General features: G+C 42.3%; 1 protein-coding gene across 1 annotated transcript in view; it reads left to right on the top strand.

The window, feature by feature from the left end:
* The window catches only part of SAMD12 (sterile alpha motif domain containing 12), a 489,284-nt gene extending 482,350 nt beyond the window's left edge, over positions 1-6,934 (top strand). Inside the window, exon 6 of the transcript XR_003028690.5 lies at positions 6,210-6,934. The gene's annotated coding sequence lies outside the window, so the exon portion shown is untranslated. The remainder of the gene's footprint in view (positions 1-6,209) is intronic.
* The last annotated feature ends 18,271 nt before the right edge of the window (positions 6,935-25,205 follow it).

Genomic DNA, 25,205 nt, shown 5'->3' with positions numbered 1-25,205 from the left:
TGTGGTTTCCTGCAGCCTCCTGAACTGGGTGCCAGCCGCAAGAGAAGCCTTGAAGCTTGTTAGTGGCCCTGTGTCTTCAGTTCCTGCCATCTCGCCTGTATTTTGTAACCACTTATTTTTCTATTTTAAACCCTATTCTGATTGAAATACCATCTTAGTCCATTCAGGCTTCTATACAAAATACCATAGATTAGTTGGCTTACAAACAAGAGAAATTTATTTCTCATACATCCGGAGGCTGGGAAGTCCAAGAGCAAGGCTCCAACATATTCAGTGTCTGATGGGGACCCACTTCCTTGTTCATAGGCAGCACCTCCCAGGAATGTCCTCACATGGTGGGAGTGGTGAGGGGTCTCACTCGAGCCTCCTTTATAAGGGCACTAATCCCAAATATCAGGGCTCTGTCCCCTTGAACAAATCACCTCCCAATGGCCTCACCTACTAACTCTGTCACCTTGAGGGTGAAGATTTACACATATGAATTTGGGGCACATATAAACATTCAGACCATAGCTAGAGTGGTTTCTATTTCCTGCAGGTATTTTCTGACTTATGCGGTGCTTCTATACATTATCTTACTGGGATATTCAGCCTGCTTCGAGTCACTCACTCAGTAAGCGTTAGAATCAGGATACACATTCTAAGACCCATGTTCTTATCACTGTTCCATGCTGCCTCCTCCTTATCCTTTAAGACCCAAATCAGATTTTACTTCCAGTCTCACCCTCTGCCTTATTCCTCCATTCCCAGCACATGTCTGTCCCACACCTCTTCTTATTGGCTCATTCTGCCTAACATTGATATTTCATTTTCCTCTCTAATTTTAGTCCCATGAAAAGAAAAAAAAGTTGAGGAAAAACAAGTTAGCTCATAAGTAAAAAAAAAAAAAAAAAAAAAAGCTTTCTCATGTGTATTTTTAATATTTGTCTGATGGCACCATGCTAGCAAGCTTGTCCAACCCACAGCCGTATGTGGCCCTGGATGGCTTTGAATGTGGCCCAACAAAAATTTGTAAACTTTCTTAAAAAATTATGAGATGTTTTTGTGATGATTTTTTTTCTTTTCAGCTCATCAGCTGTCATTAGTGTTAGCGTATTTTATGTGTGGCCTAAGACAATTCTTCTTCTTCCAATGTGGTCCAGGGATGCCAAAAGAGCATAAAGACACAGCACAGAAGGAAAACCTCTGCTCTTTAATTTAAGCTGATACTCCTCCTCCAAGCCATGTAACTCAAGAACTGTAGGACAGTTATAAGAACTTCTGAGGGATGCACATCCTGGTGGAGGAAGTGAGGCAGGAGAATAGGGTCCAAAGGGAGGGAAACTGAGGCCGATTTCACGCTGACTTCGTATAACTAAATCGAAAGGAAAACCCCAACTTTCCATGCCTAAGTAACAAAAGAACCAGAGGCCACTCCCTTTGCAAAGCCCCCCACCCCCAAGTTTTTCTGCAAGGCAGGTTGAAAATTGTGGAAACAAATCAGACGTTTACATGGGAGTGTAACTTTGTAACTTCACTTCAGCCTCTGACTGGGGGCTAAGTCTTCCTTTGCATAGAAGCATAACCATTGTAACTTCACTTCAGCCTCTGATTGGTTGCTTTCCACAATCAATCAGACTGATTGCAGGCCACTACTTCATTTGCATAGAGTGAACACCAAGTGGCCAATGGGAAACCACTAGGGGGTGTTTGGACCCCAGAAGATTCTGTAACTGGGGCCCTGGAGCCACTGCTCAGCCCACTCCCACTCTGTGGAGTGTACTTTCATTTTCAATGACTCTGCTTTTGTTGCTCCATTCTTCCTTGCTTTGATGTACATTTTGTCCAATTCTTTGTTCAAAACACGGAGAACCTGGACAACTAGCAGTCAAACCCTCTACCAGTAACAGAGGAATCTCTATTGCCAAAGAAATGGGGGAGGAAGAAGAGGCAGAAAGAAACTGTCTAGGAATCTACTCACACAGGAAGCCCTGGGTTTTCTTCCTTGCGGATTGATTACCCTTTTGCTTTATTTCCTCACATCTTCTACAGTCTCCTTCGGCCATTTTCTTACAGTAGACATTAAAGTGACTCCCCTACCCTGGTTTCCACATCTACAGCTCAGCCAGGGGAGTCAGATCCAGGAGCAAAGACATCAGCTGTGTACACCAACAGCTTTCCTCAAAGGGAAACTTTGAAGTAATTTTCAAAGGTTAAAGGAAACTTGCCAGTCTGGAAGCTCGTGGGAAAACCCAGCCCATACTTGATTTCTTTCCCATCTAAGGAGGTGAGCCCGAAGGATGACAAAACTATAGCCTATTGGGTGGTGAACACCAGGGAAATCAGAATTCAGTGGTGAGCATCTGGATTTACAACTTGAAAAACTGTTTTAGGTGGTAAAGTTAAGCCTTCTTAAGTTCTCCCTTATGACTTTCCCACTTGATCTCCTCCAAAATTTTGGCTTTGGCTTTTCAGTTCATGAGAATTGACGTAAGTATCAACAAAGAAGCCAGATAGGCCAGGCATGGTGGCTCATGCCTGTAATCCCAGCACTTTGGGAGGCCAAGGCGGGTGGATCACTTGAGGTCAGGAGTTCGAGACCAGCCTGGCCAACATGGTGAAACCCCGTCTCTACTAAAAATACAAAAATTAGCCAGGTGTGGTGGCGCACGCCTGTAATCCCAGCTACTCAGGAGGCTGAGGCAGGAGAATTACTTGAACCCAGGGGACAGAGGTTGCAGTAAGCTGAGATTGTGCCACTGCACTCCAGCCTGGGTGACAAGAGTGAGACTCTGTCTAAAAAAAAAAAAAAAGAAAAACAAATAAGCCAGATAAAGTTTCAGATGGAAAGAACCAGAGAGGAGACAAAGTGGGGACAAAGCGGGGGAGTGGGAAGGAAGGAAGGATGAGGATGTTGTGTGGAAGGAGATGTGGAAAGGAGAGTGGGAGCACAAGGAACCCAAGGAGTAGAAAAGCAGAGCTAAAGAATATTTCTGGGCTGGGCATGGTGGCTCATGCCTGTAATCTCAGCACTTTGGGAGGCCAAGGCAGCAGGCCTCCCATTGCTTGAGCCCAGGAGTTGGAGACCAGCCTGGGCAACATGGCAAAACCCTGTCTCTACAAAAAGTTAAAAAATTAGCTGGGCATGCTGGCGCATGCCTATGGTCCCAGCTACTCGGGAGGCTGAGGTGAGAGGATTGCCTGAGCCTGGGAGGTTGAGGCTTCAGTGAGCTATGATCGCACCACTGCACTCCAGCCTGGGTGACAGAGCAAGAACATGTCTCAAAAAAGAAAAAAAGAAGAAGAAAATTTCTGCAATGGAAAAATTCCTCATTCAAGTCTCTCGTTTAAGAATCTACCTGATAGGCCAGGCATGGTGGCTCACACCTGTAATCCCAGCACTTTGGGAGGCTGAGGCAGGCAGATCACGAGGTCAGGGGTTTGAGACCAACCTGGCCAACATGGTGAAACCCCGTCTCTACTAAAAATACAAAAATTAGCCAGACACGGTGACGCGTGCCTGTAATCCCAGCTACTCGGGAGGCTGAGGCAGGAGAAATGCTTGAAACCGGGAGGCAGAGGTTTCAGTGAGCCGAGATAGTGCCACTGCACTCTAGCCTGGGTGATAGAGCAAGACTCCGTCTCAAAAAAAAACAAAAAAGAAGCACTACCTGATAAACTGTTATAATATTCATCATTATTTAGATTGCCTATATTGTACCAATTAACTGGTATGTGTCCTTTACAGTTGTCATTTTCTCTGGCATATACTTGGTGTCACATATATGAGCTCCTCCAGTCACTTCTGTGTGGTTTCTGGACCAGCAGCAGCACCTGAAGCTTGTTAGCAACGCACACTCACAGACCCTGCTCTGGCCATTCTAAATGAGAATCTGCCTTTTAACAAGTTTTTCACATGATTCATGAGCACAGTAAAGACTGAGAGGCACTGCCCTACAACCTCAGACAATAATGAGCAAGAGAGTGACAATGAGTGAGGGAGTGAGTTTGCTCTGAGGAGGCTGGTATGAAGGCGAGTATGCACTTCGCTGCACACTCAATTCCTTGGAAGACTAATGAAGATTAAACAGTGGACAAGCTAGCAGCAGACTAATGAGTATTGCCTGACCACAAACCAAGAAAACCTGGTTATACCCGAAGCTAGTGGTTCTCAAAGTTTATTGTGCATCGGAATCACCTGGAGAGCTCATTAAACCGTAGATTGCTGGACTCTATTGCTGGACCCTCCCTGCTCCAGAGTTTCTGGTTCAGTAGGTCTAGAGTGGGCCTGAAAATCTGCATGTTTCACCAGTTGCTAGGTGATGCTGACAGTGCTGGTCTAGGAACGACACCTTGAAAACAACTGTCCTAAGCAATAAAGACATTCAGATAAAAGAATCTTGCTCCTATAAACTATTTGGGATAATTAAGGTCTCAAATCCCCTACTGAATTTGTCATTGGAGACCAGATCACTTTATAGTGACTTCCAGAAAAAGCCCCTCATGGGAAAGCCCACATGTATTTCAGCCAGCTGCATGGGGTTGAGAGCTAATTAGCAGGGAAGCTAGAATGGTCTTGCTTTCCCAGGCGTGTTATCCAAGAAACCCAGAGACAGTCGGTTGTTGAAGAAAATTATACAGATGAGACCCGGAAGCTGCCATTTCATTGGGGAAGATTTTGCCTTTTCATTACAAGAGAAAACTAACATTTCCCATCTTTCCCTCCACCAAAAGTAGGCAAGCATAAAACCAAAGCCAATTTCTCACAATTTAGTAACCTCAGTACCAACCAATTATATTCCAAGGGACATGAGAAACAGCTGTTGTAACATTAGAGCTCGAACAGTTTCATCTCCGCTATTTAAGGGGATAAAAGAGCCAATATTTTCATTCACTTGTGATATTATCAAGACATGATAAACAACCAGGACTATAGTATTAATTACATTAATTTGGAGAGCAGAGGGACTACTTTAATTGCTCCAAGCTGGAGAATAATTTTTTATGGGCAGACAATCATTCCATAAATTCACATTAGAATGAGTACTTTGTCTTATTTTATCAGCAACAAAACTTCTGGAAGCAAAAAACAACCACCACCCACTTTTAAGATAGACTTCAATAGAAAAAAAAAAAAGTCTTGCTGTTGCTATGTATCAGTTGTTCTACCTGACATGTTGAGCTGTTTGGTAAAAAGAAACACAGGGAAGGTATTTGTCCTTAAAGAATTCATAATCTAAAAAAGGAAGTAGTACCAACAGCTAAATTTGAATACTTTCTTATATATAAAACATATATGAAGAGAGTGTTGCCTCCATCTCGGGGTTAAGAAGATCAAATGGGGATGTGGGAAGAGCATCAGGAAGAATAGCTAATAGATGCTGGGCTTAATACCTGGGTGATGAATTGATCTGTGCAGCAAACCACCATGGCACATGTTTACCCATGTAACAAACCTGCACATCCTGCACATGTATCCCTGAACTTAAAAGTTGAAGGAAAAAAAAGAAGATCAAATGAATGATGGACATCAAAATGCCCTGTAAGCCATAACACCTTAAAAAAGCAGAAGAGAAAGGGGAAATATCATTTATTGAATGCCTTCTACATGAGGCACTGAGCTAGGTGCTTGACTTACATGGTCATATTTTAAAACTCATAAGGAACTCTAGAAGGAAATAAAAACATAAAACAGAGAAAATATAATAGTGAAATGCCAATTTTGTCAACATGGAAATTATTCAGATAAAACCCAATTTTTTCAATGTGGAAATTATTCAGATAAAATGTTTGACTCATATTAAGTAATAAGATATATATATATATATATGTTAGCTACCATAAGAATCATCTCTCACCACCAGAATAAATATTCTCTCACCACAATAAATATTTGTCTCCCTGATAGGTGGCCACATTCTGAAATCATTCAAGCATATACTATAGTTTGGGTAATAAAAACATATGTAAGTAAATCTACTAAGGCTCCTACAATTAAAAACTGCACTCAGCTCCAATGTTTGGGATGGTGGAAGATGGATGGAAAGGCTCTGGAGGATTCAGAGTGGCTCCAGGAAGTAGCTCCTAAGAGCTGTTGGATGCAGCAGGTGTTGCTGTGGCTTTGAATTCGCGGTTTATAATTCAGGGCCCAGGGGATTCCATCCAGGTTTACAGAAACACTTGTTCTAGAAAATTCCTATGAACAGTGCTGATATTGTCACATTTTCCAGATTCTCTTTCAGGTTCTGCCTGAGCTACTATGAAGCAGTTGTGGGGAGTGGGTCTTCCAATGCTCGGAATGCTCTGGAAACTTGAATTGATGATAAAAGCAGTTCAGCACGGGACTAGTACCAAGACTCACACTAAGGAAGAAGGAGTCGGAATAAATTGAAAGAACACTCTGGGGTTGTGCATTCCCCATTGCAGAATTGGGGACACTGCTGTAAATGGGGAGTACTCACTGGAGAATGAAAAACTTTGAATGTTGCAAAGTTCTGAACCACAGGGTTCCTTTTTATGTAGAAATACCTTCATAATGTATGTATCCACAGGGGAATTGCTTGAGTAAAATGTAGAGCAACTATGAACACACAGAACCACTCAGTAAAACTGTATATATCCATATGGTAATGTATGCAATATATTGTAGAGAGAGAATTTCAATTGCAAACAGTATTGTTTTATATGATTTAACTTTTATTTAAAAATACAAAGATATGAATGGAAAAATATTGTAAGTGTATATGTGGAAATATTGACATTGATTATCACTTGATAATGGATATTGGGGTATACCATACCCGTTATAATAGGATAATGGGTATCTTCTCTTTGCTTATTTATGTTTTCTGAACTTTCTACAGTACTATGTAACTTGTAAAAATATAAATTTTCAGAACCGGACTTATTTTTCTTATCATCAGGATAGCAATAAATAAAACTTGTTGGAAGCTTACCATGCCACATAGTATTTCACCTTTGTGAGGTCATTTTCTTCTCACAGTGGGATAATAAGGTTGTTCTTTAATGAGAGGAGGTGTTACTCCAAGGAAGCAAATGAATCAACATTAATTGTAGAATTTCTTGTGTTCTTTCTACTACTCCTTAGTCATCTGGAAATTCACCTCTTCCTGACTTCTACCTATAGCCTTCATTTTGGAAGCAGGCAATAAAATTAGGAAGAGGATGAGCTGGGGGGAAACATACTGGTATTGATAACATCATGACTATCAGTAGAGATACAGGTATAAGTTCATGTCTGTTCCTGAGTCTGGATTATCTTGGCCAAAAAAGCTTTTCCTAAATGAAGACGAATGGAAGCTATATGGGTAATACTAAAATGGCTTTCAAAAAAAATACATTCATTTTAATTTAAATATACAAAAAGGGATGAAATACAGTATACTCAAAAACTAGACACCCTGTAGACCTAAAAAGCAACTAGACCTCAGAATAATAGATCTTACAAGATAATCATGTCTACCCAAAAGATCCCCCACAAAATGCCATCTACTCCTGTTTCTTGATATGCTAGAGAGACAATGGTATGACTCTCATCCAAATTTGGTTTTGGTTTCTTGTTAACCAATTTTTAAAAGCTGAATTGGTAGCAAAGACATTGTATCAGTTTAGGTGCTCATCAACAGTGCATTGGATAAAGAAAATGTGGTACATACATACAATAGAATACTGCACAGCCATAAAAAAGAACAAAATCATGTTCTTTGCAGCAACACGGATGCAGCTGGAGGCCATTATCCTAAGTGAAGTAATGCAAAAACAGAAAACCAAATACTGCGTGTTCTCACTTATAACTGGGAGCTATGCATTGGGTACACGTGGACATAAAGACAGCAACAGGAGACACTAAGGACCACTTGAGGGAAGAGAGGGAGCGGGACAAGGGCTGAAAAACTACCTATTGGGTACTATGCTTAGTACCTGGGTGCCAGGTTCAACTGTACCCCAAACCTCAGCACCACACAATATACCTTTGTAACAAACCTGCACAGAAGAAACTATCCGTGGCCTATTCGATATCCCATGCTTCTTCCTTGCTAACACAATCCTAATTGTGTTTAGGTACTGAGCAGCAACATGCTGGGGAAAGCAGGCTTTGCTCTGGTGGATTATTGACCGTCTAAGTCATGGTCATTGCATTCTCTTTTGCTGGTGGTAGTTAGGTGTGTGATCTGCTTTTGGGCAACGCTGGAAGGGTGAGTATTCTGGAACAATTTTGTCTTTGGTAAGAAAGCACAAACAGAAACTGCTGTCACTTCCCTTTCTTCCTGCTTTTAGTTGGGGTAACAAAGATGCTTGGAGATGGGGTAGCATTAGTGCAGACATCACTGACACATTAAAGTTACAAAATGGGAAATCTGAAAAACTCTAGACTCTTTATGATGTTTCCAATCTGCTTCTCCAACCAATGCCAATCTCTAGACCACCTGTTAAGTGAGAAGCTACTGATCGGACCTTTTGTTTAAGCCACTTTTAGTTTGGATATGCTGTTACTTGCATCAGAAACAAGCCGGAGAAAGATAATGTTACAACTCTCTTTAGTATCCTATTTTGATCTGTTTTTAAAAGTTTGCTGTTCATAATCATTTCAGATATTAAATTAGAAACTTTTGAAAATATATAATCTACTGTTTACCTGCAGGACACTGAAAGTCATCCCTGCAGGAGGGCAAGAAATATAAAGAAATGCAGATCCCTTCCAGCAAGGACGTTTTATTCACATCATGGTTGGCTAGACACATACCTGCATTTGGAAGAGGAAGAGGCAGAAGACATCTTTTCTGTTGACCATGAGTGGTAGCAATGCTGCTTAGTCACTCATAGACTTCAGAGTTAAAAGAGGCAAAAAAATCATTCCAGCTTCTGAAGGGTAAAGCTGGTATTCTTTGACCATATAGTTTTATAGGAAATTTCATCTTTTCTCATCTCCAAGAGAAACTTCTATTTTAAAAGGTTTAAAGTGAGAAGCACTTTATTGATGATATTGGCCATGAAGCCAGAGGAGACACGTGCACACATCCAGCCTTGAGCCTTGGCAGCTTGCCTCCAAGCCCCACCACTTCAGGAGGCCAGGACAGGGCCAGGGAGATGGCTGTGATGCAGGACTAGATTTTGGTTTCCTGGCCATGAGGCTACTTCATTACTGCAGGGACATGTATCCCGGGAAAGCTAATGACCTCTCTCAAGAGCCAAATAAATTGAATACTTGGGTGAAGGATTTAGCCTTGAAAATGAGTTCCAGCCAGTAGTGAGCCTACTGAGAATAAGGCAAATGGGCTTACAGAAATAATATAGTAATTCTAAATGTGTGCCTCCCTTTCCTGATTACAAGCAGCACTGAAATATCAACAGAAATAAATCTATTGTAAAGAAAATTCCATTTTCCTATTGGCCTGTATATTTAAAAGATGATTTATCAAAAGGATTAATTTTCTAGGTGGTATTTGTTTTCAACCCTTTAGTTTAACTTAAAATTTTTCTTCTCCTTTCCCAAACTTTCCTCCCAAAATTAAATTGTATTACAGCATATTACATTGCATTACTAGAGGAATTTGCTCATCCTTCACCCATTCATTCAATACACATTTAATGAGCACTTGCTAAGTATTCAGGAAGCTGAGGTGAAAAACAGATCATCCTGGTCGTCACAAAGTTAATGCTCCTTAAGAAACTTGTAGTATGCAAATCAGTAATTGGAATAAAACGTGGCTCACACCTATAATCTCAACACTGGGAGGCTGAGGTAGGAGGATCACTTGAGCCCAGGAGTTCAAGACCAGACTGGGTAACATGGCAAAACTCCATCTCTACAAAAACCACAAAAATTAGCCAGGCGTAGTGGTACACCTGTAGTCCCAGCTACTTGAGAGGCTGAGGTGGGAGGATCGCTTGAGCCTGGAAGGTTGAGACGACAGTGAGCCATAGTTGTGTCACTGCACTCAAGCCTGAGGGACAGAGTGAGACCCTGTCTCAAAAATAAATAAATAAATAAGTGTCCACACCTAAGCACAGATGGGAGCAGCATTACTACAGAGGATGAACAAGGTCCCAGGATGAGCCATACCAGACAAAATAATCAACTTCACCTGGAGAGGAAGGAATTTCACACAGAAAGGAAGCTTTTCATTCAATACAGATTCCTTTACAGCATTAATAACCATTGCCAAAATCGATCCATTTTGTCATATTTTAATAGGCCAGTTTGTCTTAAAGCAGGACTTGGCTTAGGCAATATATCTACCCTATTTTATTTTAATTAGCTTTTCTTGAGAATATGGGTTTATTCACTTAGCTGTTCAGTCAAAAAAAAATTTTATTGCCTACCATTATGTGGCAAGTAGGTAGGGCAATTCTGGTTCCCAATGTAAGTTAAAAACGAAAAAGAAGAAACTAGGATGGGCTTGAAGGGAATGAAAGTAATTGTCGTGGAGCCTTGTCAATTCCATATTGGTGGCTGAGAGAATACTCAGGAGCCTGGTCCTCATAAATATGAAAATCAATTTTCTACCTTGGATTAAGAGACCAACTGGTACAAGCCACTTTCTTTTCAATTAAGGGAAGAATCTCAGTGCTACATTCAAATCAGTAACTGAGTTCCTGATGGAAACATCCCAATCAATATCATAATAATGATCTGATTTAGGGCCATACATTTGCACGCATACACATATAATCATATCCATGCACTTTTTTTTTTTTTTTGAGACAGTCTTGCTCTGTCACCCAGGTTGGAGTGCAGAGGCACGATCTCGGCGCACTGCATCCTCTGCCTCCCGGGTTCAAGCAATTCTCATGCCTCAGTCTCCTAAGTAGCTGGGATTATACGCACGTGCCACCATGCCCAGCTAATTTTTGTATTTTTGGTAGAGATGAGGTTTTACCATGTTGGCTAGGCTGGTCTTGAACTCCTAACCTCAAGCGATCTGCCTGCCTCTGCCTCCAAAAGTGCTGGGATTACAGGTGTGAGCTACCATGCCTGGCCTTATCCATGCACTTTAAAGAGACTCATGCACACATTTCTTTCTTTTTTTTTTTCTTTTTTATTGAGATGAAGTTTCATTCTCGTTGCCCAGACTGGAGTGCAATGGCGCAATCTCAGCTCACTGCAACCTCTGCCTCCCAGGTTTAAGCGATTCTGCATCCTTGCCTCCTGAGTAGCTGGGATTACGGGCATACACCACCATGCCCAGCTAATTTTTATTTATTTATTTATTTATTTTAGTAGAGTTTGTCTCACCATGTTGGCCAGGCTGGTCTCGAACTCCTGACCTCAGGTGATCCGCCCATCTCGGCCTCCCAATGTGCTGGGATTACAGGCGTGATCCGGCTTCATGGACACATTTAAAAGACTCCTCTGGCCGTCTCAGGCATGCTACCCTGAGTCCCAGCCTAAGAAAGGCTGGTGTTCAAAGCAAGCCTGGGAGGCAAAGAAACTCAGAGACCCAAGCCTTGTGTGTAATGGGAGTGGTAGAATGCACCAGAAGCTGTCAGAATGTGACAAGAGGAAGAGGGCATTTATTTTAAGGGCGTGGAGAGAAAAATAAATTAGGTTGCAATCAGATTCTTCATGCAGGGGCCAGGAGTTGAGAGGCGCCCCGTGCTTGTGTACGGAATTTTTTTAAAGAATACACAAGTGGAGAACAAGGAGATATAATTTTTCTTGACACACCAATGTACAATAAGAACATATATTTAGCAACATTCGCCTCCCTGCACCCCAGGCAGCTGTTCAGCTCCAGCAAACACTCTTCCTTTCAGGCAGGGCAGGGGAAGTGTATGCTGCTTGTCTCTTGAGTCCTCAGTGAGAGCTGGGACCAGCATTCCAGAGCCCATCCGCTTCTCACCAGGCAGCAGGGGGTCAAACACAGCCGGTGCTTAGGAAGCAAGGTCAGAGAAGTTGTCCAAGGGAAGACCAACTGGGGAGTCCTGTCTGATTTAGGCAGGAAGAACAAATCTGCTTTAATTTGGAAGCCACTCTCTGGTCAGGCTCTTAAGGACCCCAGTAGAGTTAAAATTTGCTTCTCTTATTATACCTCCTTAAAAGCAGGAAGCAGGAAAGGGAATCTCTTGAAATTATTCCTCCTTGCTCTGTGAGTCTATAACTCACCAGGCAAGTTTTGGCTGTCAGGGAAAGGTTTTATAGCTCCTGGAGGTAAGACTTCTGAGAAGTGGAAGATAGGATGTATCCATGTCAGGTGAGCCCACCATTTTCATGACATAGTGAACACCTGGTTTCCTAGGGTCATGGTCACCTTCTTGACAAATCTTGACAGGTGCCTTTGTGAATGCAAGTGGCAGTGAAAACAGCCAAGGAGAAGAAAGACCCTGTGAAAATGTGATATATGATCCAGTCAAGAATAGGCTTTTTGTTTTCATTTTTATTTTGTTTATTTATTTAGAGACAAGGTCTCCCTCTGTTGCCTGGGCTGGAGTGCAGTGGTGAGATCACAGCTCACTGCAGCCTGGACCTTCTGGGCTCGAGTGATCCTCCCGCCTCTGTCTCCAGAGTAGCTGGGACCACAGGTGTGTGCCACCACACCCAGCTAACTTTTAAATTATTTTCTAGAGACAAAGTCTCACTGCGTTGCCCAGGCTGGTCTCAAACTCCTGGGCTCAAGCAATCCTCTGGCCTCAGCCTTCCAAAGTGTTGGGATTGCATGTGTGAGCCACTGCGCCCAGCCAAGGATATGTGTTTGTTGGATCCTTGATTCGTTTGTTCATTCACTCACTGACATCTTCAGTATAGTATGCTGGTGCTGCTCAAAGCAGTCCTCCACTGTCAGGATCATCATGACTTGAGGGCTTGTCAGAAATACACATTCTTAGTCACTGCACAAAGTACTCCAGATAAAACCCGCAGATGTGGAGAAGCCAGCCCCCCACCCTGGACTATAGTTTTATAAATTTTTGAATGTATTTAATAAATTTAAAAAATACACATTCTTGGGTCCACCCCATATCTAGGGTGGTGGGAATTCTCTAAGACTAGGCAAGTGTGATGAAATGTCTTTTTTTTTTTTTTTTTTTTTGAGACAGAGTCTCACTCTGTTGCCCAGGCTGGGGTGCAGTGGTGCGATCTCGGCTCACTGCAACCTCCACCTCCAGGGTTCAAGCGATTCTCCTGCCTCAGTCTCCCAAGTAGCTGGGATTACAGGCACATGCCACCACACCCAGTTAATTTTTGTATTTTCAGTAGAGAAGGGTTTTGCAATATTGGCCAGGCTGGTCTCGAACTGCTGACCTCAAGTGACCTGCCCCCCGCTAGGCCTACTAAAATGTTGGGATTACAGGTGTGAACCACTGTGCCTGGCCCAGATGTCATTTTTTAGAAGAGGTTACAAAAGGATTTGGTTACAGTCTTGGCCACACTCTCCCTCACTTGCTGTGAGGGAAGCCATCTGCTACATTGAGAACAGCCTTTTGGGGAGGCCCATGTGGCAAAGAACTGACATCTCCTGTCAACAGCCAGCGAGGACCTGAAGTTCACCAACAGCCGTGGGCATGAGCTTGGAATTGGTTCCTCCTCCAGTCAAGCCATGAGGTGACTGCAGCCCCTAACATGTAGACTGGAGCCTTGTGAAAGACTCTGTGCTACAGTGCCCAGTTAAGCAGTGCCCAGATTCCTGACCCACAGAAACTGTGAGATGATAACTAGGTAACTAATACAACTACTGAATCAGAAATTCTGCAAAGTGGCCTGGCATGGTGGCTCACACCTGCAATCCCAGCACTTTGAGAGGCCGAGGCAGGCAGAGCACCTGAAGTCAGGAGTTTGAGACCACACTGGCCAACATGGTGAAACCCCGTCTCTACTAAAAATACAAAAAATTAACCAGGTGTGGTGGCACATGCCTGTAGTTCCAGCTACTCGGGAGGCTGAGGCAGGAGAATCACTTGAACTTGGGAGGTGGAGGTTGCAGTGAGCTGAGATCGCGCCATTGTACTCCAGCCTGGGTGACAAGAGCGAAACTCCATCTCAAAAAAAAAAAAAATTCTGCAAAATGAGTCCCTGGAATGTGTATTTTAACATGTTCTGCAGGTGATTCTCATAGATAGTAGTTTGAGAAGCACTGCTGTGACAAAGTTAAGAGCAAGGGCTTTTGAGCCAGACTGCCTAAGTTCAAATCCCAGCTCGAGTACTTCTCAGCTGTAAGAGCTCAAGTGAATTACATAACTCTCTGGGCTTTAGTTTCTTTTGTAAAATGTTGCTAATAATAGTACATACCTTCTGAGTTGTAAAGAGAATTAATTGGGTTAATATATTTAAAGCATTTAGCTTATTGCCTGGCAACAGCAAGCACAATAAATTCAGTGATGATTCATTCACTCAACAAACATTTATAAGGCCCCCAACTAAGGGTAGGCATTGTGCTAGATGCTGGAGTTACCAGGATTCAGTAGACATAATCCACTTCTCCTGGCACTGTTGTCCTATAGGGGAGGTGGCCATATAAAAGAATAGACACAGTAATGGTTTAAAGATGCTACAATTGAGTTCCCCACAGAGTGAAGTGGAGCCCAGAAGAGGTCAGTTTTATCCTGGATGAAAGCATTAATACAAAGCTTAGTAAATTGGATAGTGAGGGGTTGGAAAAGAATAGAAGATTTGGGCTTGCATCCCCCAAGCCCCTTACCTTAGTCTTTCTGAATCTCTAGAGCTTCCTTTTCATGTGGACAACAGACAAACCTACTGTCATGAACAGCCTCTTCAGACAGGAGCTGCACAAATGCAGGGCCTGGGTATCTCAGTCACAAGGCTCTAGCCATTTGGTTCTGTTTTCTGCTTCTAGACCAGTCAGCTCAGCTCAGCTCAGCTCAGCTCAACTTAGGGTGTTTGCATCTGCTTTTCCCTTTCCCTGAAAGATTCTTCCCCCTAATCCTTTCAATGTTGGCTCCTTCTTGTCCCTGCCTAAATGCCTCCTCAGAGAAGTCTTCCTGTTTACTGTGTTTAAATAGCATCTCCATTTCAGAGCCCGTATCATTTCCTGAGTAGTACTAGCATTTAGCACTTACTTATTTGTTCATTTCTCTATTCACCATTGTCTCCCTGGGTAGACTTCATGGTCTCTAAGGGCTAAGACTTGGTCTTTCACGCACCATGATGCACACCAGGGGACACAGTAGGTATTCAATAAATATTTGTTACTGAATGGGTAAATGGATGAATGAACATGTCCTTTCACAGCCACTGCAACATTTCGGCATGATTTGCTGAAATGTCCGTCTTAATTATGACAGACGTTAATTCAAATTCTGGAAGATGTAACTGCTGAAAAACCAGTATGTGAAACCCAGTCACTTTAAGGGTCTGCCAGAGATTTGGGGAGGGATGGAAGAGTGAGAGGACATCATAATAATTAACATTTACTGGCCAGGCACGGTGGCTCACGCCTGTAATCCCAGCACTTTGAGAGGCCTAGGCGGGTGGATTACTTGAGGTCAGGAGTTTGAGACCAGCCTGGCCACATGGTGAAACCCTGTCTCTACTAAAAATACAAAAATTAGCTGGGCTTGGTGGCAGGCGCCTGTCATTTCAGCTACTCGGGAGGCTGAGGCAAGAGAATTGCTTGAACCCAGGAGGCAAAAGTTGTAGTGAACTGAGATCGTGCCACTGAACTCCAGCCTGGGTGACAAAGTGAGACTCCATCTAAAAAAAAAATATTGAAAAAAACCCCCACATTTACTGAGTACCTCCTCCAGGATGCGGGCAAGGTGTTAAGTGTTTTCTATGCATTATCTCATATGCATCTGAAGTAGTCATCATCATTCTTTTTCGGGTAGGAGCAAATGAAGAAACTGAGGCTTAGAGCTCTTAAGTAACTTGCCTGAAGTCAGAGCCAGTGTGGCGTAGAGCCACAATTGAATGCAGGCAGTCAGACTCCAATACTGTTGAGTTTAACCCCTATTCTCTCCTGCCTCCAAAGAAATGCAGTTCATTAAGTAAATATTCTGCACAAATTAAAGTGTACACAGTTGAACAACTATCTGATACTATAACACCAGACCAGATTGGGAAATACCTGAAAGGTTTTTCAAGGCTGCAGGCAGGAGATCTTATCCATGAACATAGGAAGTGGGCTGTGGTCAGGCAAGTGGTAGCTTATTCATTGCGGCCCCTTCCCCTGCCCAGGGGTCCCATGTTGTTTGGAAGAAAGGGAGTCCATAGTGCAGTAGAAAGTCACGTCACCTCCAATTGACTAGGGAGCTTGTTCGCACCTACAAAACAAGTTTGGTAGTCTCTTCCTAAACCCTTCAAGGATTAGCATTCTCCTTGTCAAGGTGGCATGTAATTTACAGCAATTGGCAGTTCCTGTTGCAAGGAATTCCAAGATCAGACTAGTCAAAGTGGGGGAAGGGGCAGTGACAGGTCAGATCAGAGCATAGGTAGAGAAGTTGGTGGGGGTTAGAGGTGGAGAGGGGGTAGGGGGAGGGGAAGCTTTACAAAGCAGTGGGGACTGTCTGTGTTGAGCCAAGAGCAGTCTTTGATGGATGGTTCCCATTAGCAACAAGTCTCCACAGGCCAAAATGAACAAGAAAGGAACCAGGCTTATCCAGTCTTAAACAGGACTAAAGTCTGCATTTTTCCCGTGTCATAAGGAATTATTGGGCCAGCAGCCAGGGTAGGCTATCGTAGGCTAAAATCCTCAGTAGGAGAGAACAATTAGAGAACGATGAATTATGCTTCTGATGACAATTCCCTTCTCAGGGCTTACTTAAAGCCAGAATGTATATTTCTAATGTGCTTTAGTGAGGTTTAAATATTCAGATTTTCAAAGAGAGAAGGCCTCTGCTGAAATTTACATAGAAATATGTCAAAATATATTTAGTCTTCTTTATACCTTTTTCTTTACAGTTCCTGAGTTGCCTGCACTTCTACAATGTGATCACTCACTGGGAAATGAAGAAAGCAAGTGTCTGAAGAGACAGAAGTTGAGGTAGAATAGCTGGGAGGTTGGTATTCTGGGGCTGGCCTAATGTCATGCAGAGTGTATAATTGGAGGAATAGTTTAGTTTGTATAGATTGCAAGTTTTCAGAATAATGGCTTACGGAGGCCAGAGTTCCCAGCCATGCAGACTTTTGTAGATATATGTATACACTTTTACCTATTTGGAAAGGCTACAAGCATTGTGAAAATGAGCTGGAAACTTGCTCTAAACATCTCAAGAAACCAGAATTCAGAGAAATAGAGGAAATTCAACCAAAGAAACAACCTTGGAGCATCCAGGATCATTTGGATAACTAGCTCTATGGTCCATCTTATTCGTGTGCTCATAACAAGTTAGCCCATACACTATACACAGATCACCAACTATAAATGATTTAGACTATCATAAACTCACTTAACTCACTGAAGTAGGACTGGACATGATTTAACCTCACTTGAGTGAGTTGGCAGGTACTTTAAGACCTTCCAGGGTCTCATGATTATCATTGTGAGCACCAATAATTATTGTACCATAGTTGCATAGAAGTGCCAGATGATAAATAATATTCAGCTGACATCAGGTGAGAGAAGCTTCATTCTGTGGGGTATCAGAAGTTTAAAAAGAAGAAAAAAGAAGTCAAGGCATCATTGGCAGACAATTGCATAATAAAAAGTGCTAAAATCCAACAGGAAAAATGTACATGAATTGTGGGTGACTTCCTGATTTCATCACCTTCAATAGTTGACATTTTCATTTCTCATTTTCTTCCAGTGACTCCATCTATAAATGGATCTACAAATGTTAATAAGGACCCGCACAAATGTAGCCTCTTCCTTCCCTTGTAAATTACAGCACGGAGCCGGTTTTATGGTGATTATTTCTTTCCATGTCTGTTTCTCCTCCTGGAGTGTGAGTCTCTAGAAGGCAGGGTGTGAGTCTCTATGTGGCACACACATTCTTTAGGAAAATCTTTAAAGAAAACAGAAGATACCAAGATAAGCAAGCAGGGTAGAGCTTCTGTATCTTCCACTAGGGGTCAGTAAAACTTTTATGAGAATCCTACAGTGGCATCCTGACTTAGAGAAGGGCAATTTCTTGTCACCATTTGTCCCTCAGAAAACACCCACAAGAGGCTGTCCTGTCACTGGAAAAAGTAGCTCATTCCAAGTTGTTAAACACACATGAAAAGCACAGCCAAATATGTATTAGACTAGCATGTCAGTATATCAAACATCAGAATTTACATCAGAGACAAAAGTCTCAGCTTAAATGCATAGTTTTGATAAATACTAAACATGCTATCTTGCTAATGAGCAATCACTGGCTAATTGTCCAGTGACTAGGGCTAATTATCTTGACTCTGGTTGTCATAGTGCCTGTATCATAAAAATAAGATTTGAAGTTTCCCTTCTCCTTCTGACTTGATATCCAGGTTTGCAATAGTGCTTATTGTAATATTATACAGGAATGTAGATGGAATTTATTAGAAATAAAGACTTTTGAAAATATGTACTAGATAAATAAACTCGACTCGCTGCCCCACCAACAGCTAGGGGTGAGCTGTTGAAAATTGAAATCAGATCATATCATTCCCCTACTTGAAATCCTCCAAGGCCTTCCCACTCCTAAAATAAAATCCAACACATCATCTGGCCTGTAGTGCCAGGGCAGGCCAAGGTTCCTGCAGCTTCTCTGATCTCATCTCTTGCCCCTTGTTCCTGCACTCATTACACTCCAGCCACAATTACTTTATCTGCTGATGCTTTAACTCAGTGGTTATCAAACAGTGGTCCCTGGATCTGCAGCATCAGCCTTGCCTGGGAAGTTGTTAGAAATGCAAATTCTTGGGCCACACCCCAGGCCTACTGAATCAGAAATTCTAGGGGTGGGATTTGGCAATCTGTGTTTTAACCAGACCATCAAGTGATTTGTTACATGCTGAAGTTTGAAAAACACTGTTCTAATTCTTCAAATTCCTTTCTGCCTTAAGATCTTTGCACTGGCCAGATCCTGGGCCTGGTACACTCTTCCCAAGGCTCTTTCCAAATCAGTCTCAGGGCAGCTGCTGAAATGTTAGCTTATCACAGAGACCTTCATTGACCATCCTGTTTAAAGTGAGCCTTCTTACTCTTCCTCATCCCAATCTATGCCATTCTTCTTTTAATTTCTCCATAGAACTATCTGAAATGATCTTCCTAATTTATTTACTTATTATTATATTTTTGAGACGGAGTCTTATTCTGTCACCCAGGCTGGAGTGCAGTGGCACGATTTCAAATCACTACAGCTTCCAATGCAACCCGGTACCACCACGCCCGGTTAATTTTTGTATTTTTAGTAGAGATGGGGTTTCGCTGTGTTGGCCAGGCTGGTCTCAAACTCCTGACCTCAAGTGATCTGCCTGCCTGAGTCTCCCAAAGTGCTCGAATTACAGGTGTCAGCCACCCGACCTGGCCTACTTATTATTTTATTATCTATCTCAGCTATTAGAATGAGAGTAGACACCTTGTTTGTCTTTTATACTATGTACCCTGACTTCCTAGAACACGGGCACATAATAGGTTCTCAATAAAAGTTCCTTAAATAGATGTCTATGAGATTTTTCTGATATAGCTTGCCTTGAAGAAAGGAGATAAATTTAGATTCTCTAAAGGAAGCTGCAGTCTTGTGGCAGAGCCCTGGCATGAAGCCAGAAAATGAGGGTCAAATTCTAAATTCTCCACATTAAAATCAGCTGACCTTAAGCAAGTTCTTCAACTAGATTAGTGGGTCTCAACTGGAGGTTATTTTGCTTCCAGGAGACATTTTTGGCATCCCAACTTGTGACGCAGGTGGGAGTGCTGTTGGGCACCTAGTGGGTAGAGGCAACGGATGTGGATCCCACAATGCACAGGACGGCCTCTTCCAACAGAGAGTTATGTGGAGCAAAATACCAACAGTGCCCAGGCTAGAAACCCTGAACCAGGCCGGGCCTGAACCAGGCTCACGCCTGTAATTCCAGCACTTTGGGAGGCCAGGTGGGCAGATCACGAACTAGGTCAGGATGAGACCAGCCTGGCCAACATGGTGAAATCCCACCTCTACTAAAAATACAAAAATTAACCAGGCATGGTGGCATGTACATGTAGTCCCAGCTACTCAGGAGGCTGAGGCAGCAGAATCGCTTGAACCTGGGAGGTGGAGGTTGCAGTGAGCTCAGATCGTGCTGCTGCACTCCAGCCTGGGCAATAGAGCAAGACTCCATCTCGGGAAGAAAAAAATAAAACAAAAACATGAACCAGATTCTTAATTTTTTGTAAAACAGGGATAATGTTCTTTTCCTACTTCGCGGGGTTCCGGTGATATTCAAACAAAAATTCTTCTGAAAGTGTTTTGTAAATGACAAAAGACTCTAGACAGATACCCCCTGGTACAGGCTATCTGCTCAATGAATATCCGTTCAAGGACTATGTGAATGAATTGCCAAGAGCCCCCTCCTAGGATTGAGTTTCAGTTTCTTCATTTGTGACAACTGATAAGGAGAATACCTGTGTCTTAGGAACCTTGCAAGGATCAAAGAGATAACACCAGTAAAGCACCTGGCGCAGGATTTGACACATACATGCATGAATTTCCCTTGTTTTGCTCCTGGTTAGCTTCCTGCTTGGCTATCTTGGGAGGCCTGGTGGGGCCTCCTACTTCTACTTGTTTTCCTTTCACTTGTTTGCTTCCTTCTCAGCGGAGTTCCATCTTCCTCTTTCCCAAGCTCTTCCCTTCCTGGACCCACGTGGTCTATACAGGGCATCCTTGACTATTTCAGCTGGAAAGATATCACCACATCTTAGCCTGCATTTTTCTGGATGAAGCTCTCAAGCCCTAGCATTCAGAAACAATGTTACAGGTTTCCTCAGGTTCCTGGCAAAGAGGCAACTAGAAATTAGGCTCCTGTTTTCTGGCTGGGAATCTCTAGATTCATCATTACTGCTCCAGGATGCCTGAACTTTTGTAGACCTGATTGTCTTTTCCCACCTTCTATATCCTATCAGTATAAACCTAGCAGAGTTTCCTGTTCTTTCTAGAAGCTAGAAATGCTTACTGCTAGAGGTTCCATCAGATATCACCAAAACCTTACAATGTGCCCACATCAAATAAAAATTTTGTATACGTTTATGAAGATTGGATTGCCTTGCCAGTTGACCCAGGGTTACATTTTAGGGAATTTAAACATTTACTAATTCCAATACTTCAGCTTGTTTTCATATTTTAGAGCCAATCAATTATTTTTTTCTATAGCAAATATAATTGTAGACCATTGATAAACATATGTTCCTGCAGTGCTTTCTACATTAAAAAGAAAAATAGTCTCCTTTGCTTTGCTTCCATTGGCTATTTTTCCGTTTTTCCCTTTTTCTGTTGGTTTATAACGGTCAATGACCATTTCAGAGTTTGCAAAGAATCTGGAAACCAGTGTGTGTTTGATGGGCGATATTTCACTTATTTAATACTGTGGACTTGCAAATATGATCACATCTCATGTACTTGTGTCCACATTTGTCCAGGAGTGTGATGATTAAATCTTGCACCTGCCGTGTGCATTGCGGACTGCAAAATTTTTCTCGTACATTATTATTTTGTTCTCATTTGATTCTTACAGTAACTCAGTGAGCTAAGCATGCCATATTACAGTTACTCTTGATTTTACCAATGAGAAACCAAAGCTTAGGGAAGTGAAATGACTTGTTCAAGGTTACATTTTCTGGGTCCTTTTGTGCCACACTGTTTTCAGGTTTTTAGACAGCCCTGGGGAAAAAGTACCTCTGGAAAAGGAAATTAAGCAAGGCTTGAATGCTTGGGCTACTTTAGCTTCGTGTGTGTGTGTGTGTGTGTGTGTGTGTGTGTGTGTGTGTGTAATGATAGAACTCTAGCCTTAAATATTCTCTTATTTGCCCTACAGACAATAAGATCAGATTAATTAATTAGTTCCACAAGTGTGTATTTAGTGACGGACAGTGTTGTAACTGTTGAGGATATAACACTGAACAAAAGACCAAGTCCTTGCCCCATGGAACTCATGTTCTCTATGCAACACATCAATAATAAATAGAATGTCAGGTGCTGATTAGTGCTAAGAAGAAAAGTAAAGGTGGGCGAGGGGATCGGCAAATAGAAGGGGTGCTGCTGTTTTATTTAGGGTGGTTAGAGAAGGCCTTAATAGTAAGGTGGCATCTGAGGAGAGACTTGAAGGAAGTGAGGGAGTGCGCTAGGTGGATTGGGGTGCAGACTGGCAGAGACAAGTGTGTGCAGGGGCCCTGAGGCAGGGACATGTTTCCCATGCATGACAAATAACAAGGTCACCAGCCTGGCTGGAGCACAGTGACTAGATCAGGAGGGAGGGAGAGAGATATAGGCAGGAAATGGGGTGAGAGGATGTGGTGAGGGGAGGTGAGGGACGGTTAAGAAAAATCCTGCAGGACCTTGCAGGTAATTGAAAGGGCTTTATCTCTTAGTGGAGAGAGACAGGGATCCCTTGAGGGCTTTGACCAGAGGAGTTACATGGTTTGAAACACATCATTGTTAAAGGATTTACAATGGACCAGCTTACCCTCTGTGAAGATAATCCTGGTTAGTAATATTTCCACTTCAAACCACAGACTGAGTCTTGCTTTGAGGACTACCAAGGGGCCTTTAAAAAAGATTTTTCATCAGATTTATTGGGATATGATTGACAAATAAAAATTGTATATACATTAATGATGTTCAACATGATTTGATGTATGTATACATTGTGAAATGATTACTATTATCAAGCTAATTAACCCATCTGTCATGGCACATAGTTATCTTTGTGTGTATGTGTACGTGTGTGTGTGGTGAGAGTACTTAAGATCTACTGTCTTAGCAAATTCCAGGTATACAATACAGCATTATTAACCACAGTCACCATGCCGTATGTTAGATCCCCAGAACTTACTCGTCTTATAACTGAATGTTTATATTCTTTGACTAACATCTCCCGATTGCCCCAAACTCCCAGACCATGGCAACCACCATTATACTCTCTGCTTCTGTGAGTTCGACTTTTTTAGGTTCCACATATGGGTCAGATCCACACAGAAGTGCAGTATTTGTGTTTCTACATCTTGCTTCTTTCACTGAGCATAAGGTTCATCCCTGTTGTCTCAACTGGTAGGATTTCCTGCTTCTTATGGCTGAATAATATTCCATTGCATATATGTACCACATTGTCTTTATTCATTCATCAATCAACAGACATTTGGGTTGTTGCCACGTATTGGTTATCGTGAATAACACTGTAGTGAACACGGGAATGCAGATATCTTTTTGACATGTTGATTTCATTTCCTTTGGATATATACCCAGAAGTAAGATTGCTAGATGATATATGGTAATTATACTTTTAAATTTTTGAGAATTTCCCTATCATTTTCTACAATGGCCATATGAATTTACAGTCCCACCAACAGTGTGCAAGGGTTCTGTTTTCTTCATGTTGCCCCAAACATTGTTATCTTTTGTCTTTCTGATTACAGCCATTCTAATAGGTATGAGGTAGTATCTCACTGTGGTTTTAATGTGTATTTCCCTGATAATTAACGATGTTGAACACATTTTTATATACCCATTGGCCATTTGAATGTCTTTTTTGAAAAATGTTTATTTAGGTCCTTTGCTTTTTTTTTTTTTTGCTATTGAGTTGTGTGAGTTCTTTGTATATTTTGGATATTAACCCCATATCAGCGTTTGGTTTGCAAATATTTCCTTTCCTTCTGTTGGCTGCCTTTTCATTTGTTGATTGATTCCTTTACTGACTGTGCAGAAGATTGTTAGTTTGATGTATTCCACTTGTTTATTTTTGCTTTTGTTGCCTGTACTTATGAGCTCTTTCTTTTCGAGTTTGTACAAGTGCTGTGGTGAAGCTGAATTTTACTAAGTCATTCATTCATTTGAATCAGTGATTGAGCTTCACCTAAGTGCCAGGTACTGCCCTTGGCATTTGGGATAAAGGAGTGAGTAGGGCAAACAGTGCTCCTCCTCTCAGGGGCTTCCTTACTGTGAAAAGTTAACAAGCAAACAAACAGAGGAGATTTCAGCTAATAAGGGTTAGGAAAAAATAAAACAGAGGAGACAAAATGATGATAGCATTGTAGGGGCTACTTTTAAGATTACAGTTGGAGTTTGAAAAGTGGAACTTAGGCTAATGGTGTTACACATGTAGAGCAATTTACAGTTTACAAATTGAGGCCAGGCACGGCGGCTCACGCCTATAATCCTAGCACTTTGGGAAGCTGAGGCAGACGGATCACATGAGGTCAGGAGTTCGGGTCCAGCCATGGCCAACTTGGCAAAACCCCATCTCTACTAAAAATACAAAAATTAGCCGGGTATGGTGGCGGTTGCCTGTAATCCCAGCAATTCGGGAGACTGAGGCAGGATAATCACTTGAACCCGGGAGGTGGAGGTTGTAGTAAGCTGAGACCACACTGCTGCACATTCCAGCCTGGGTGACAGAGCAAGACTCTGTTAAAAAAGAAAGAAAGAAAAAAAAACTGCTGGCAAGAAAGATATTATTATCCTGACTTTTCAAACGAGAAACTGGAGGTCCACTGAAATTAAGCCACATGCCCAAGGCACTAGTAAATGGCAGATCTGGGCTCTGAATTCAAGTTTTCTCTAATTGTCAGCACCAAAGTTTTTCTGACAGTACGCAACACTTTGGGATGTACAAGTAGAGATGGGTAACACTGGGGTCTGGGATAAGGAAATTAGCCATAATTAGGCAAGAAAAGCAGGAAGCACACGCCAAAACATAAACAGAACACAAAAGAGCAAGGAGGGTAGCTAGCTCCCCCTAAGGTCATGCAAAACAACTGGCAAGATATAGAGGGGATGGGCGAGGTGGCTCACGCTGTAATCCCAGCACTTTGGGAGGCCAAGGTGGGCAGATCACTTGAGGTCAGGAGTTCGAGACCAGCCTTGCCAATATGGCAAAACCCCATCTCTACCAAAAAATAAACAAAAATTAGCCAGGGCTGGTGGTGCACACCTGTAATCCCAGCTACTCCGGAGGCTGAGGGAGGCAAATCACTTGAATCTGGGAGGCAGAGGTTCTAGTGAGCCGAGATCCTGCCACTGCACTCCAGCATATATATATATATATAGAGAGAGAGAGAGAGAGAGAGAGAGAGAGAGCGCCTCCAGTCCCACAGCCCCACTTCACAGGGCTGAGATAATCTGCACCCTGATCAGAAGAGAACGCCTCCTGCCTTGAACTGTTGTTC

This window comes from Pan paniscus, chromosome 7, assembly GCF_029289425.2.
Source record: "Pan paniscus chromosome 7, NHGRI_mPanPan1-v2.0_pri, whole genome shotgun sequence".
Taxonomy (NCBI): Eukaryota; Metazoa; Chordata; class Mammalia; order Primates; family Hominidae; genus Pan; species Pan paniscus.
This window is presented reverse-complemented; position numbering and strand designations above follow the sequence as displayed.